The following is a 15,340-nucleotide window of genomic DNA, read 5'->3' as shown; positions in this document are numbered from 1 at the left end:
GTTTCTTGAGAAATTGTGTTTTTTCGACAAAGTTTTGTGCACATTTGTAATGGAAACGCAGCTGGAGACTCAGGCGGACACAGCAGATTGCATTATGCACACAGAAACAGCAGGCTTGATAACAGCTGACAAAGTGCTGATAATCTCGTCATAGAAAGAGCTGTGACCAACTCAGCAGGCTGGACTGAGGGAAACCAGCCGGGGAATCGATACTCGGTGCTCCATCAGCAGGCCAGCCAGACTGTTTTTATCCGCTGCTGTGTGAGGACGCTCACCTTGCTGCAGCAGCACTCTCCGGGCTGCGCCCGCGCTCTTTGGTATCTCCTCCACTGGCAGCCATAGAGTCCAGCCAGGCAGGACACAAACGGCTGGTGTTCATACCTGGTGCAACCAGAAACCAGCCAGAAATCAACGTTTTGACGTGGACAGAAAAACAGCAGACAAACAGACATAGATCAGCACTGGGGGCTTTTAGGGAGAAAAATATTACAACTTTATTTCAGGAATTTATGGTTGAAATTAGACATGGCTTATTTGGAGAGATTTGTTGTTAGGATAAAAAGTGAAAAAGATGGATAGCATTTAGAAAACTACGGCTAAAGGTGTTTCAGCTAATGTGGTTCACTTTCACACTGCACTGTTTCAAACTAGACTAATTAACAAATCTGGTCCCCTCCTTGGGCTGCACAGTGGTGCAGTTGGTAGAGTTGTTGCCTTGCAGCAAGAAGGTTCTGGGTTCGATTTCCGGTCTTTCTGCATGGAGTTGCATGTTCTCCCTGTGCATGCGTGGGTTTTCTTCAGGTACTCCGGTTTCCTCCCACAGTCCAAAAATATGACTGTCAGGTTAATTGGCCTCTCCAAATTGTCCCTAGGTGTGTGTGTGTGTGTGTGTGCATGGTTATTTGTCCTGTGTGTCTCTGTATTGCGCTGACAGACTGGCGACCTGTCCAGGGTGACCCCACCTCTCGCCCGGTACGCTAGCTGGAGATGGGCACCAGCAACCCTCCCTACCCCACTGAGGGACAAGGGTGTTAGAAAATAGATGGATGGATGTTCCCCTCCTTGCCTGCGGGGGCGCTGAACCAAGAGTCACTGAAGGACACAACGTAAAAAATGCTGCAAAATCTTACAAAGTAATTTTAGTCTAATTTCTAGTGCAAATATCTTAAAACACTAGAAATGAGACAAAACTAACTCATAAGTAACTTTTCAGCAAGATACTGCAGCTTGTTTTAACTAAATAATTATTTAATATCGATGAAAAAGTTCTAGTTCCACTGGCAGATTATTTCACATATAACATGAGAAAAATTCTTGTTTTAGTGAAATAATCTGCCAGAGGAACTAGAAATTTTTCATCGATATTAAAGAATTATTAACGTTAAAAAAAGCTCCTATATCTTGCTGAAAAGTTACTTATAAGTTCGTAGAGTTGAATTAAGACAAAACTAAGATATTTGAGAAATGAGACAAAAGTACTTGCTGAGATTTTGTGTTTTTGCAGAAGGCACTGAGGTCAACTTCCTTCTTCACAAAATGTAAACAAACATAGATTTTAGCATTTGTACGATAACAGAGTAACTAGAAATTCCTGAAGTTTTATTTAGTATTTTATTTCAGGACAAGACAAGTGCGCTATGTTTTTATTTTCTTACCAGATTAAGGTTGGAAAACGTGACAAAAGTAAAAAAAAAAAAACTTTCCACAAGATGTGAACGTTTAGGTAAAATGGTGAAAAAGCAACAGAAGCCACCGTGTTTAATATTTATCATATATTTAGTTTCTGCACCAAAACTTCCAGAATCACTGCAAGCAAATAAAACCACATTTATGGATACGGCTGAGGGAAACTAATAAGCCTTAAAACTAAATTATTCAGATGAATGTGGATAAAAATGGATTTAGAAACTAACCTGAAAACATTCGGCTCAGCTTTACGACTGCAGTGATCTATTAAAAGCTACAAACAGCCAGAAGTGTTTCATTATGACAAAACGTAACGTTTCATTAGAGAACTGCAAGTTTTTTCAGACAAGTTAGAAAATATAATGAGATTATGTTGGTGCAGCGTGACTCATTCCTCTGGTGAGGAGGAGAAAATGTTCTTCATCAAAACATTTTCTAATGTGAACTTCTCATAAGATTTACTGACACTAAATTATTCAAGCCTCTGGCAGATCTACAATCAGATTCAATACGTTAGAAAACTTCAGTGAGATTAAACTTTTGAAAACAACTTTTATTTGGGTATTAAACATACTTTTCAGTAAACTGAAACATACATCTGCATTAAAAATGTTTTTTTTAATTGGTCTGATGTAATATTTTAATCTTAATCATGTTATCTTTAGCTGCTAAGCAAAACTTCATGACAATGAACAGAAACAAAGGCTTGAAAACGTCAATCTGTGGTTAAACAATCTGTTTAAATTCACTGAATTTAATGTATTTTCTATTCCTCTCCAAAAATAAGTTAATTTCTGATAGGAAAATCACAATAAAATATATAATTTCTGAAAACAAAAGTTTTCTGTTTAGAACAACTAGTGTGATGTCAAATATTACTGATAATCTTCTGAATAAAATCAACTGAAAACCATTTCTACATTCAAACGAACCTGATTTTTTACATGATTAAAGGATTTCTCAAAACGCATGAAAGAATCAAAGCAATATAACACAATATAAAGTTAAAAAAAGTTACTTTTACATAATAGTGCCCCTTAAAATCTAATCTAATTGAATGAAATTAGCTTAAACGTGCTCAAGCTAAATGATGTTGGTAAACATGACAGGAACACACAACGTTCAGCATTAACGCTGGGAGGTTCTGTACCTTTGCAGCAGCTGCCGCCGCACCACCTTTAGCTTCCCCAGCTTCAGTCTGGTTGCGGGTTCAGACTCACCCACAGCCCGGCATCACAGAGACGGAGACGGGGTCGAGGTGGAGCAGGAGACGAGGGCAGAGACTCTCCAACACGGCGTCTCCGCCTGCAGAGGAGACACATTAGACATGCTAATATGTGCAACTGGGCAAATAGATTCACACATTTAAGGCTTTCAGAAAAAACATGTCAGACAACTGTTAGGCACGGTGGTGGAGGTGTGATGATTTGGGCTTGTTTTGTACCCACAGGACCTGATAACTGATTATTTCCAGTCCAGACCACGGTTATAATAGTTCTGGTTTTTCATTATAGTTCACTCTTAGTTCATTGTGGCTTTTTGTTTGTCTAATTCAGTCAATCTGAATTAGTTTTTAGAGTGTGTTTGTTAGGTTTTATTAGTTAAATAGCGCCTAGTTTTTATTAGTAGAAGTTTTAGTTTTAGTTCAACAGTAGATCCCATCTTCAAAATATTCAATTATTGTTGAACAACCAACTGATTCGGATGTTTTATCACAACTTTTGCTGCCAGCATTTTGGGCATTAACATAGTGCCGTAATTTGCTGACAACTAAACTGCGTATGTAAAAAAAACAACAAAAAACTTAAATCTTCTTCATATCAGTTGGCAAGGCTGATAAATAGATTCATAAACACAAAACCATAAATATCTATCACTTCAGTATGTTTTCATATATTTCAGTTGAAAATGTTTTTGTCTTAGCATTTATTTGAATAAAAACAGTTGGTCCAAACTAATTTAATTCTTTTAGATCCTGATTTATCCTCCAGAAAACCGTCCAGACGATCAGTAAGTGCTGCGACTGTTTTCTCCTCGTAAAGCCGGGAGGCCCAAGTCGCATCCAGCAGCCAAGTTTTCACACCACTGCCATGGCAACGGTGACATCAGCTTCGTTATTACTGCTGCTGTGAAAAGGATGGAGGGCGGCGGGGGTAAATAAGAAAGAGGCAGATGGATTGATAAAAGCCAGAGTCTGAATATGTGACGGGGACACAAAGAAAGCAGAATGTGTCTCATGAGACGCGGCTGGAAGAGGAGGAGGAGGACGAGGACAAGGAGGAGGAGGAAACCCGCCGCTTCTCCGCTCCACGCGCTGAACAGCCAGTAAAATTATATTCAGCCTGTCACTGTCTGGTTTTCAGTCCTGCAATTAGCTGATCAAAAAGTTAAAATGAAAATATGAGGAGGAGAAAAACTTTTTAAGAACATTAAAATAAAACTTTTTCTCAATTTAAATCAGTGGTTCTTAACCTTTTTTGAGGTACCGAACCCATCAGATTCATATGTGCATTCATTGAACCCTTCTGTAGTGATAAATAACTTTTTTTTCCAAATTCAAGACATGAGTGACCCATGAGTGACCCAACTAGACTCTAGTTGGGTCACCCCAACATCAATAATTCTTAAAAGGTAGAGTCTCTGAGAATAGTGCTTCAAAATATAGTCAGTGTTTTCAGTAAAGTTGAGCTGACTGTCCAGGAACGACCCAAGGTATTTAAAATGTGCCACAATTTCAAGAGGTTGGCCATCGAGAGAAACTGAAACCACTTTAAGGTCTTGTTTAGATAATTTAATTAGCTCTACATTGTTAAGAGAATGGAAAATTAATAATAATACAGACTTTGCGGTATTCTGATTTAGTGATGTAATTATATTAGGTGTGTTACCACCCCACACCACTAGAGGCAGTAGCAACCCCGAAAAGATGCGACTAAGGAGCAGATTTAGAAGTTCACCGAAAGCTACAGAATGTGGTAAAAACTGTGAGTTTTGCTGAAGTAATTAAAGACACAAGTTCAAATCCCTGCTGAGAGTGGAGCTCCTTCAATCAGGGCTCCTCCACAACTCTGATTGGCTAAGCAATGCAACGCGATTCTCTGATTGGCTAAGCAATGTAACGCGATCCTCTGATTGGTTAAGCAATGTAACGTGATCCTCTGATTGGCTAAGCAATGTAACGTGATCCTCTGATTGGCTAAGCAATGTAACGTGATCCTCTGATTGGTTAAGCAATGTAACGTGATCCTCTGATTGGCTAAGCAATGTAACGTGATCCTCTGATTGGCTAAGCAATGTAACGTGATCCTCTGATTGGCTAAGCAATGTAACGTGATCCTCTGATTGGCTAAGCAATGTAACGTGATCCTCTGCAGCAAGTGATGGCAAAGCGGGGCGTCATCACAACTTTACACAAGTGTGTCTTTACCTCCGCGGCAGAGGCTCTGCCGAACCCCTGAGACCGACTCACCGAACCCCAGGTAAAGAACCACGGGCTTAAATAAAATATTGTCATGCGGACGTCTCGACCCATCACAATAAATCCTGATACATTCAATAACTTCAATGATAAGGTTGTGAATGATAAGGTTTTGAGACCATTTTCAAGTAATATAATCCAAGAACATTTTCTCTAAGATAAATAAATGTTAAAATCTAAGGAGCATTTTACACTGGGACTGAAAAACATTTTAAACATCCAAAAATAAATAAATAAAATAACAGAAAGAACAAATCAAATGAATTATGAAGTCTGTAAACAAAAATGTTGGCTGGTTGAGACCAAAACAGCAGACTGAAGACTTTCATCATCCAGTTTTTGGTAGAAAGAGAGAAAAGACAAAAACAATAACTCAGGTGTGCATAAATAATGCTTCACCTCCGTCCAAACAATAAAATCCACCATAATTATTTGACCAGATATTGTGTCTCTGGGTGTGCGTCAGCTGCTTTTTTCAGCTTTATTTCAGCTTGGATGCTCATTGTGTTAGAAAGCTGGACACAAAATGGGTCAGGAGCTCAACAGGTGAGGACGTGAAAGGAGCAGTGGCATACTTTAGGTAAAAATAGACGCCGTTCCTTACATTTAGGAGGAGACGGCTGTGTGAGCAAACCGGCAAATATATCATCTCAAGAGGACAAAAAGTGAAAGGAGAGGACAGACGAGAAGAGAGGATCTCTAAAAAACAGATTAAATATTCATGTCGCTGCGGAGGTTCTCCAATCTTTTGCAGCCAGTTCGTTTTACTGTTTCACTTTATTACTTTCTCTCTATGGTGTTTTAATAATGTTAGATATAACAGACATAATGCCTTAAAAATGTACTCTTACAGCTTTTTTCCTTCTAGTTTTTCATGCTACATTAAAAAAATGACAATGCATCTTATCTGCAACACCAGCAGAAAGCAGTGAGATATATATATATATATATATATATATATATATATATATATATATAATTTTTTTTTTTTTTAGAAATAAAACTGACAAGCCGTCTCTTTTTATATTTAGACACTAAAATTTTAAAATGACTGCAGGGTGACTGACTAGTTTTTCACAAACTTCTTCAATCTGCTTAGAAAATTATTCTACACTACAGAATATTTCAAACAAATAATTCAAAAATTAATTGTAAGGACACTAATAAGTACTTGTATCAGTACTCCGCATCAGTGAGTTCTTAAATATAAGTACTGATTATAGTTTTTTGAACTATATTTTTTAATCCATTGGAGTTTATAGCTACAGTGTGAGCAAAACCTGAGGAGGAACTGCAGGAACTGCACCTCTTACAGTCTCACCTGAGTTTTTTTCAGCAAACTGAATCACACAGTCATTATGTATGAACATTAAAGAAATTATTTTTGCATGAAAATTTGCTTTACGACAAAAAGGTGGTAAAAAAAAATAATAATCTGGTTTTGTTCTAAGGATTGCTCTGTGAGTCAGTCAGAGGCTTTTTCAGAGCTGCTGTAACACAGACTGCTACAGAATATCATTCCTCTTCTCAGCCATCAACTCTTTTAAATTCATTCTGGAATTAATAATCATTAATTCTATTAAATACACCTTCGCTGTAATTAATGGAACATTACAGGCTTGGACTCAAACTGAAATAATCTGGAACGGATAATCTGCATCACTCAGTTAGTGTGTTGAATAATTAACAGCTAAACTACATAAATCCAGCCATGATTCACAGCTCAAACAGATCAACTGGATGATTAAATCACAGAAGATTCCTAAGAAACGCTACAAATAACAATTTTTTTAGTAATTGATTATTCTGACAATCGGATTAAAAAAAGAAGCACATTCAGCAGATTTTGTACTGAAATCAGTTAAGATTATTTTATGTAATGTTAGAAATACATTGAAAAATACAAAAATAAAAAAAATATTTTCTTTTTAGAAGAATATAAACATTTTATTGACTAAAATGCAGTAATATAGCATTCATTTAGTGAACGCTTGATCAGCTAAAAAATACTTTAAAATCAACATTTGGAAAAATCCTTGCAGTTGATTATCTTTTTGATTGATTGATTGATAATTGGATAGAAACACATGCTTCATAGAAGACTTTTCTAACTGAAATTGAATCAAGTGAAGCTAAAACTTGACTAGAACAAATTTATTTTAATGCAAAATGTAAATATTTTTGTACATTTTCAGGTTCATTACAGCTCTGAGTGTGTTGTCCTTTCAGCAAATGGCCTTTTTAAAAAGCTATGTACTCCAGTTAGCGATTAATTAATTACCAAGTTAATTGACGATTATCTTAATAATCGATTAATCACGATTAATCGTTTCAGCCCTAATCCAAAGCTACTGCAGGGCAGATAAACGCAGACAGAGCTCTGAGGTCTTTGAGCTCAGGAAACCAGCTGAAGATCTGCAGTATCAGAGTTTGACACAGCAACGCTGCTCTGGTCCCGGCAACACGGGGAGAGGAGGCAACTCGGGTTAAAAAGGTATATTTTATAAAGAATAACTCTTAGAATATTAAGAACAGACCATCTATAATCAGGATGCACACACACAGATATAGGATGACTAAAAGTATTGTTATTGTCGTTTTCTCTGCAAGCTGTGAGCAAACAGAGACTAACGGACGGGAAATAATCATGCTGAATAATTTAGTCTCAATCTTAATAAAATCTACAAAATCACAAATTATCAGTTGTTTAAACACCTTATCTGCCTCAGTGTTGCCAAAATTTACATAATATTAATAAAACATGGAGCAGAACTATAAAAACCCCACAGTGAAACTATTAATCAATGTGAGACACGACAAGATGGTACAGAAGGAAAAATAAAAAGTTTCTACACATTTTAGTGATGGGTTCTTTCAACAATCAACAAAATCAACAATGGCTGTTTTTCTCAAATGTGCTACTTTACAAAATCCTTGATCTAGTTTCCCGTAAGTGTGGATTAGTTTTCTGAGGACAAAGACTTTATTTCTCCTCTACGTGACTCAATGTGGGTCAAAAACTAAAAGACCTTCAAGGTCATCAGCCAGCAGATCCACTTCATTTTGTTGACTTTTTCTGCTGCAAAAGATTGAAATAAATAAAACCTCAAAAGCAACTAATGGTCAGTTTTCATTTTTTTAGATCTGTCACAACTAAATATTAATCCTCTAACATATCTATAACATATCTATAACCCTAGACATTTTAAGGCCTTAATTTTAGACTAATTTAAGACTGTCAGCCTGCGCAGTCACAGCCTTGAGGTCACAGGTTTGCCATCTGTCATGTACATCAGTAAAAATTAGGACAGAGATCACAAACTATTTTCCTTCCATCCCGTTTTAGGAAACAGATCCGTCATGTTTCAGTCGGCTGATTGGGTTTGGTACATCTGACAGAATCGCTGACTGCAGCGCGTCTCTGCCAAGAAGAAATTATAACCCAACAGAATCCAGTATAACTGGAAACATAACACCAGTTCACTGGGACGGGAATCTAGAGGCTGACACGGGAAACTATTAACGTCACATTATTCTCTGCCATTAGCATATATGCTAGGAAGCCCAAAAGCAGGAGTGGAAACCAAGATATCAGCTCACTTGCATCTTATTAAGATCTGATTTTAATTCAAAAGTTAAAAGTGCAACTTATGCCCAGCAGAGAGACACATTTAAATCCCTACAGAGTTTACGAAGCGTCTCTTAACTCAGCCAATTAATCACAGCTGCGTAACAGAGGTTTCTGGGTTTGGATTAAACTTTTATGATCCTTTGGGGAAATCTAGAGTTACATAAAGGAATGCAAAGTAGCTCAGAAATGAGAGGCTCAAGTTTTCTGAGGACAAACAACCTGCCAGTCTTACTGTGGTGTGAAAAAAAACTAAAACAGACGCTCCGAAGGGTTTTCCTGTTTTCATGCAGCAAATTTCACACTGGAAGAAAGTGATGTTGTGCCTGGATGTATGCAGAGTGAAGGAGTTACTGAAACACACCTAAAGCTCCGCCTGTCCAGGAAACAAACTACTGGACGATCAAATGTCCCAGAAGCTACTGCAATAAGCAATAACTTTATTGTTTTGAGACCATTTTCAAGTAATATAATGGTAACAATGGTATAATAATGCAAGAACACATTCTCAAATATCAAACTTTAATTTCTAATGAATATTTAACACTGAAACTAGAAGAAATTTTAAATATCCAAAATAAATAAACAAAAACAGACACAACAAATACAACAAATTATGTCTCTGCAAAAACAGCTGTCCTTGTTGACCAAATTTTTATAGATTTTTGTCATCCAGTTTTTGATAGAAAGAGAGAAAAACGATAAATAATGCAAATAGAAATTGAGCTCGTTTTAATTTATCATGTGATTAATTGATTTATTGCTTATTGTGACAGGCCTACCTGTCACCTACTTTAAGTTTGGTTTGCAGCAAAGACTTGTTTTGTTGTAATGAGCTGCAGTAATTAACTTTTTGTTACTTCATTATAATGTTATCAACATTTTCAAGTGGACAATATTGACTCAATTAAGCAGAATAGTTTGTATTTTAATATGACTTCCCTCCTACAATATTTTAATACCATTACAAGCCATTAATAGCTGCGCTGCCATTAACCGTATAATTGCACAATTTGACATTTTGAATAAATTTGCTTAATGGAAACACAGGAATTTCCAAAACCTCGGTTTTTGATCAAACGGTGGTTTCTTGGCTGTGGGAAATCAGTTTGTTTCATAAAACTGCCATGGAAACGTGAGTCACATGATGAGCAACAGGACGTCGCCACTGGCGAAAACCACGAAGAAGAAAACGACAGGAAGTGGCAGGAGGATGATGGCACGGCGTGTTTTTAACGACTTATCGAGTGAACAAACTAACATGTGAATTTAACTGCATTTCTTATTTAAAAGAAACACCAAACTGAGAAATTAAATTTTTTTGGCATATAGAATATCAACAAAGTTTTCGACATATTTGTGACGGAAACGCAGCTGCTGTCTTGATCACATGAATCCCTAAGTAAGAACCGTTGTAAATGGCTTCATGGAGAAGCATTGTTGTGATTGTGGGAAAGATTAGGAGCTTCTTAAAGAGACAGAAGCCAATTTCATCAGACACAGTTGTGATTTAAAATCAATTTTCTTTTAAGTTACATTTGATATTTATATCACATTTTATAAAAACTGAAGGCAACAAAGTTACTTGATTATTCTATGAAATGGCAGCAAGAAAAAAACAACTAAACATAAATAAAAGTTTGCATTGATAAATCTTCTCCAAATGTCCAATAAGTAGCACCAATGACACAAAAATAAAGTAAATATAACCTGAATAGTAAGACTTAATAGTAAACACTAAAAGACTAACTGGACATCAGCTTACTGGGTGTACTGGTGAGTAGATACAACAGAATGATACTGTAGGCAGAAAGGTGGATTTAGAGCAGAAAAGACTAAACAATGCATCTCTTTGTATCCGGACCAGTCAGCTCTGCTGTCCACCCATTGTCCAAACGCATCACACCACAGCTCCCAGTAACACTTCAGCACAGCAAACAACCAACACCATTCCTAACACCCATGAAGAAGATGATAATGACGAATGCCCCGTGTTTTAACAGATGATGATCAAGCCAAATTTTCTGTGCAGGTGTGAGGATCATTACTGCAATTTACAAAGATGATGGAACAACTGTGGATGTGGAGATGAGAACAACCCTGATGCGATGCCACAGCAGCGTTTAAAACAAAATATAAATGATATGTCTCAGAGAACATTTAGTTTTCTTTCACATACAGCTTTCAAAATAAAACTAATGTTGTGAAATATGAATATAATCACCTTTTTCACCAAAGGATTGGACACTGAAGTTAAAATAACAACTTAGGTCTTGAAACCATCACATAAACTACAGAAATAAAAAAAACAATAAAAACTTTTTTCTCCCACTAGACTCCTGTGTTTGTTTTGGTTGTTTTTACCCAGAATGCTCTGCGCTGTAGTTCGCTTCCTGCTTTTGGAGCGGTCTCTGGTTCGCTCGGCGTTCACTTCCACCAATCCAACACCTTAGAAAAACTAAAATGCTTTTTTTTTCGTCAAATTTTTCCATGTAAGATTAAGTTACTGCAATAAAACTATAATTTTAAATGATTCTCTACTGGGACTGAAACGATTAATCCCATTAATCAAGGCAAATTGATTCTTGAAATAATCATTAACTAATTTAGTAATTGATTAATTGTTAACTGAAGTATACAGACTCTAAAAAAGGTCATTGGTTGAAAGAACAACACAGACAGAGCTGTAATTAAACTAATACTGTACCTCCGCGGCCTCTGCCGCGGAGGTAAAGACACACTTGTGTAAAGTCGTGATGACGCCCCGCTTTGCCGTCACCTGCTGCAGAGGATCACGTTACATTGCTTAGCCAATCAGAGGATCAGGTTACATTGCTTAGCCAATCAGAGGATCACGTTACATTGCTTAGCCAATCAGAGGATCAGGTTACATTGCTTAGCCAATCAGAGGATCACGTTACATTGCTTAGCCAATCAGAGGATCACGTTACATTGCTTAGCCAATCAGAGGATCAGGTTACATTGCTTAGCCAATCAGAGGATCACGTTACATTGCTTAGCCAATCAGAGGATCAGGTTACATTTCTTAGCCAATCAGAGGATCATGTTACATTGCTTAGCCAATCAGAGGATCAGGTTACATTGCTTAGCCAATCAGAGGATCACGTTACATTGCTTAGCCAATCAGAGGATCACGTTACATTGCTTAGCCAATCAGAGCTGTGGAGGAGCCCTGATTAAAGGAGCTCCACTCTCAGCATGGATTTGAACTTGTGTCTTTAATTACTTCAGCAAAACTCACAGTTTTTACCAAATTCTGTAGCTTTCGGTGTACTTCTAAATCTGCTCCTTAGTCGCATCTTTTCGGGGTTGCTACTGCCTCTAGTGGCGTGAGGGTGGTAACACAACTAATATAATTACATTATTAAATCAGAATACCGCAAAGTCTGTATTATTATTATTAATTTTTCATTCTCTTAACAATGTAGAGCTAATTAAATAATCTAAACAAGACCTTAAAGTGGTTCCAGTTTCTCTCGATGGCCAACCTGTTGACACTGTGGTAAATTTTAAATACCTTGGGTCGTTCCTGGACAGTCGGCTCAACTGAAAACACTGACTATATTTTGAAGAACTGTTCTCAGAGATGAGATGTCTTGAATTTGGAAAAAATATATATATATATATCACTACAGAAGGGTTCAGTGAAGGCGCATATGAATCTGATGGGTTCGGTACCTCAGAAAAGGTTAAGAACCACTGCACTAAGGGAATGCTAAATTATTACATTTTAGGTAATAAAACATTTATTTTCCAATTAAAAAGGGAATTAAATTATGTGTTTATTTGCATATTTTAACGTATTTCTAATATAGTATAAAAAGTGGTTAAAGTAGAAATCTGCAGAACGTTCTAACGTTCTAAAAACAAAACAAATCATGTGGCTTAGCTTTAAAACAACTTCAAACAATAGATATGTCAAATTAACATGATTTATTTATGAAGCTGCTTCTTTACAGTGTCATCATGAAGCCAGTAAGCAGCTTAAATAAAAAACTAAATTCCAGATCATTTAATTACCTTCGCTCCTGGACCGAGTGTTCGCCCTGTGGGACGATTCATTCAGAGTAATAAAACCAATCTAATCAAGATGAGACCAAATCTGAACTCTGCAACACGATGACATGAAGCTGGGTTTACGAAGGACTGACTTAATGTTTACAGGCAGCATGAAGACTGTAAACTCTTAAAATAAAAAAAATATGTATACATGAAAACCAAAAACCTTTTTAAATGAAATTATAACACTGAGAGCATCCCTCATACGCCCAAAAGCCATATATTGTCACTTAAACTATGGAAACAACAGAAACAACTGATTAATAAAACTAATCATAAATACTTTGGTTTTCAAATTTTTATACAGATATAGAACATGTTTTGTGGAAATTATACAATCTGATATAAAGATGCAATGATTTCCAGATTTCTTTGAGGATGACCTGCTGCTATGTTTAATTTTCTTTCTAAGCATCATGAATTATACAAAAACAGTTATGCAATTTTTTTTTTCCCAAGAAAGAAAAGTGATGCAGGCTTCTCGATAGAAGCCTTGAGTTTGAATAAAAGGGATTATTAGGTTTTTGAAAGCTCATCTTTCATCTGACTTTACAATGCAGAAAGCAAAACGCATGCCGAAGCTCTGAGGCAGAAAAAGAAAAAGTGACTGCTTTTAATTTTTGATGCAAGTTATGAACAGAAAAAAATCCAATCACTGCCCATTTGATTGGAGCGCCATTGATCTTATTAACTTTTGCATTTTTTTTACTGAACACTGAAAAAAAATAGAGCACAGATTTTTGCAAAATATCACTTTTACAGAATTAAAAGTCTGATAAAACCCACTAAGACAGGCAGTGATTTATAGCAGAATGGCATCAAATAAATGTAATATAAGGAGGAGAAATGTAATAATAACTGGGAAACAATAAGAGCATCGTAAAAAATGGCATCTTGTTAAACCTTAGAGGTTAATATATCTTTTTCAGGTTAAATGCAGATAACAATGCAAGTCATAAAGGAATAGGAGAGGATTTGTCTTTGGTTGGTCACCTTTCATCCTTATTTCCATCTGTGTACTTTTGTTAGATAGAATAAAGCCAATTTTGGCTTTTTTATTAACAGTTGAATAAGTATTTTTTTAAAATCATTTTAGATGTCCCGATACTTATATACATACCTGGAAGGAAAAATACTTTGTTTTTCTAATCAAAAACATGATTCAGTGTCACAAAGTAATGATTATCTAGAGCTCCTACAGATGTACACAAAGTATTATCCTGTATTTGAGCATAAAGCTGTTAAACTCTGCTGGTGGTGCTGTCAGAGATTTATGGCAATTATACTAAAACAGACTTTTATGCCTAAAAGGGGGTGTCAGGTTGTCCTTTAAATAAAATGAGGACGGAAAAACAAAGTAAATTCAGCAGAATCCATCTAAACCTTTGAGACAGAGCCGCTGCCTGCCAAATATTCAGCTCGGATATTAACCGACAACTAAAACCGAGGCTGACATGTTTCCTACCAGCTGCCGGGTAGCTGATGGCCGACGCTCCGTCCCGCTCCGTCCAGCCGTCGGTTCCTTATTTTTCGGCCGTTGGAGTTTTTAAACGCCGTTCTGAGTCACGAGCCGTTCTGCAGTGAGCGGTCGCGTGCAGCAGTGCAGCTCCCAGAGTGAGGATGGTACACACCGCACGCGCTCAGCCTGGGCACAGAGTGGAACTGCAGGCACTGAGGCGGCCGCGAGACGTTCCAATCAACCTGTTGCTTACGTCACCGCAGCCCGGTTCCATATTATGAAGGATGTATGGAAAGCAGTCATATGTCTTTATGTAATTTACATTTAGGATACCTGAATGCGCCAGAGCAGCAGATTGCCGAGAGTCCTGCTGCTCCTATAGATTGTTAAAGGAAGGGAAACACTATTTCACTTCTAGTACATCATTCTTAACTCTTAAAGCTGCAGTATGTGACTTTTATAAATATGTTTTTAGTAAAAAAAAAAAAGAAAAAAGGAATATAACATATCTATAATAACAAATGTATATAATAAAAACATTTTATTGTATCTGTATAAACTGTCATCTGCAGAAATTAGAGGACGTGGATCGACCTAAAATATTGGTAATATTGATACGATAGCATCAATACTAGAGTGCTAAGATCTATATTTTATTTAAAATTTTATATTTTTTTTGTATTGTAGTTTCTCAATATGACTACTTTTACCAGCGTTATACTGAGAAGTAGCTCATACGATGAGATCAGCAGACGCTCAGTTGCACCAGGTGTTTGCTAATTGCTGCTGGCTAGTCTGAAGGAGATGAGCGGGGAAGTTGCCATGGAGATTAAGTGATTTCTCAAACATGCATGAAAATAATCAAGGCAACACTGCATATGTTTTCAATGAGGGAATAACATTATAACATGGTGTAAAGCTCAAAACAGTTGATTTTACATAATATTGCCTTTTAAAGAGACAAAATAAAAAGGTCCAATGTCAAGACTTTAAATCAGGAAGTAAAATT

The 15,340-nt window shown here is 36.7% G+C and overlaps 1 long non-coding RNA gene across 1 annotated transcript; it reads right to left on the bottom strand.

The window, feature by feature from the left end:
- Positions 1-277: 277 nt before the first annotated feature.
- LOC145554693 (uncharacterized) lies at positions 278-14,578 on the bottom strand. Its single transcript, XR_014090677.1, has 3 exons — positions 14,338-14,578; positions 2,837-2,991; positions 278-381 (listed from the first exon to the last, which is right to left on the bottom strand). It is a non-coding gene; the product is annotated as an uncharacterized LOC145554693 (long non-coding RNA).
- Between the last annotated feature and the right edge of the window lie 762 nt (positions 14,579-15,340).

This window comes from Poecilia reticulata, chromosome 13, assembly GCF_904066995.2.
Source record: "Poecilia reticulata chromosome 13, P_reticulata-male-v2, whole genome shotgun sequence".
Classification (NCBI taxonomy): domain Eukaryota; kingdom Metazoa; phylum Chordata; class Actinopteri; order Cyprinodontiformes; family Poeciliidae; genus Poecilia; species Poecilia reticulata.
The sequence above is the reverse complement of the archived record's forward strand: the minus strand, read 5'-3'. Positions and strand labels throughout refer to the sequence as shown.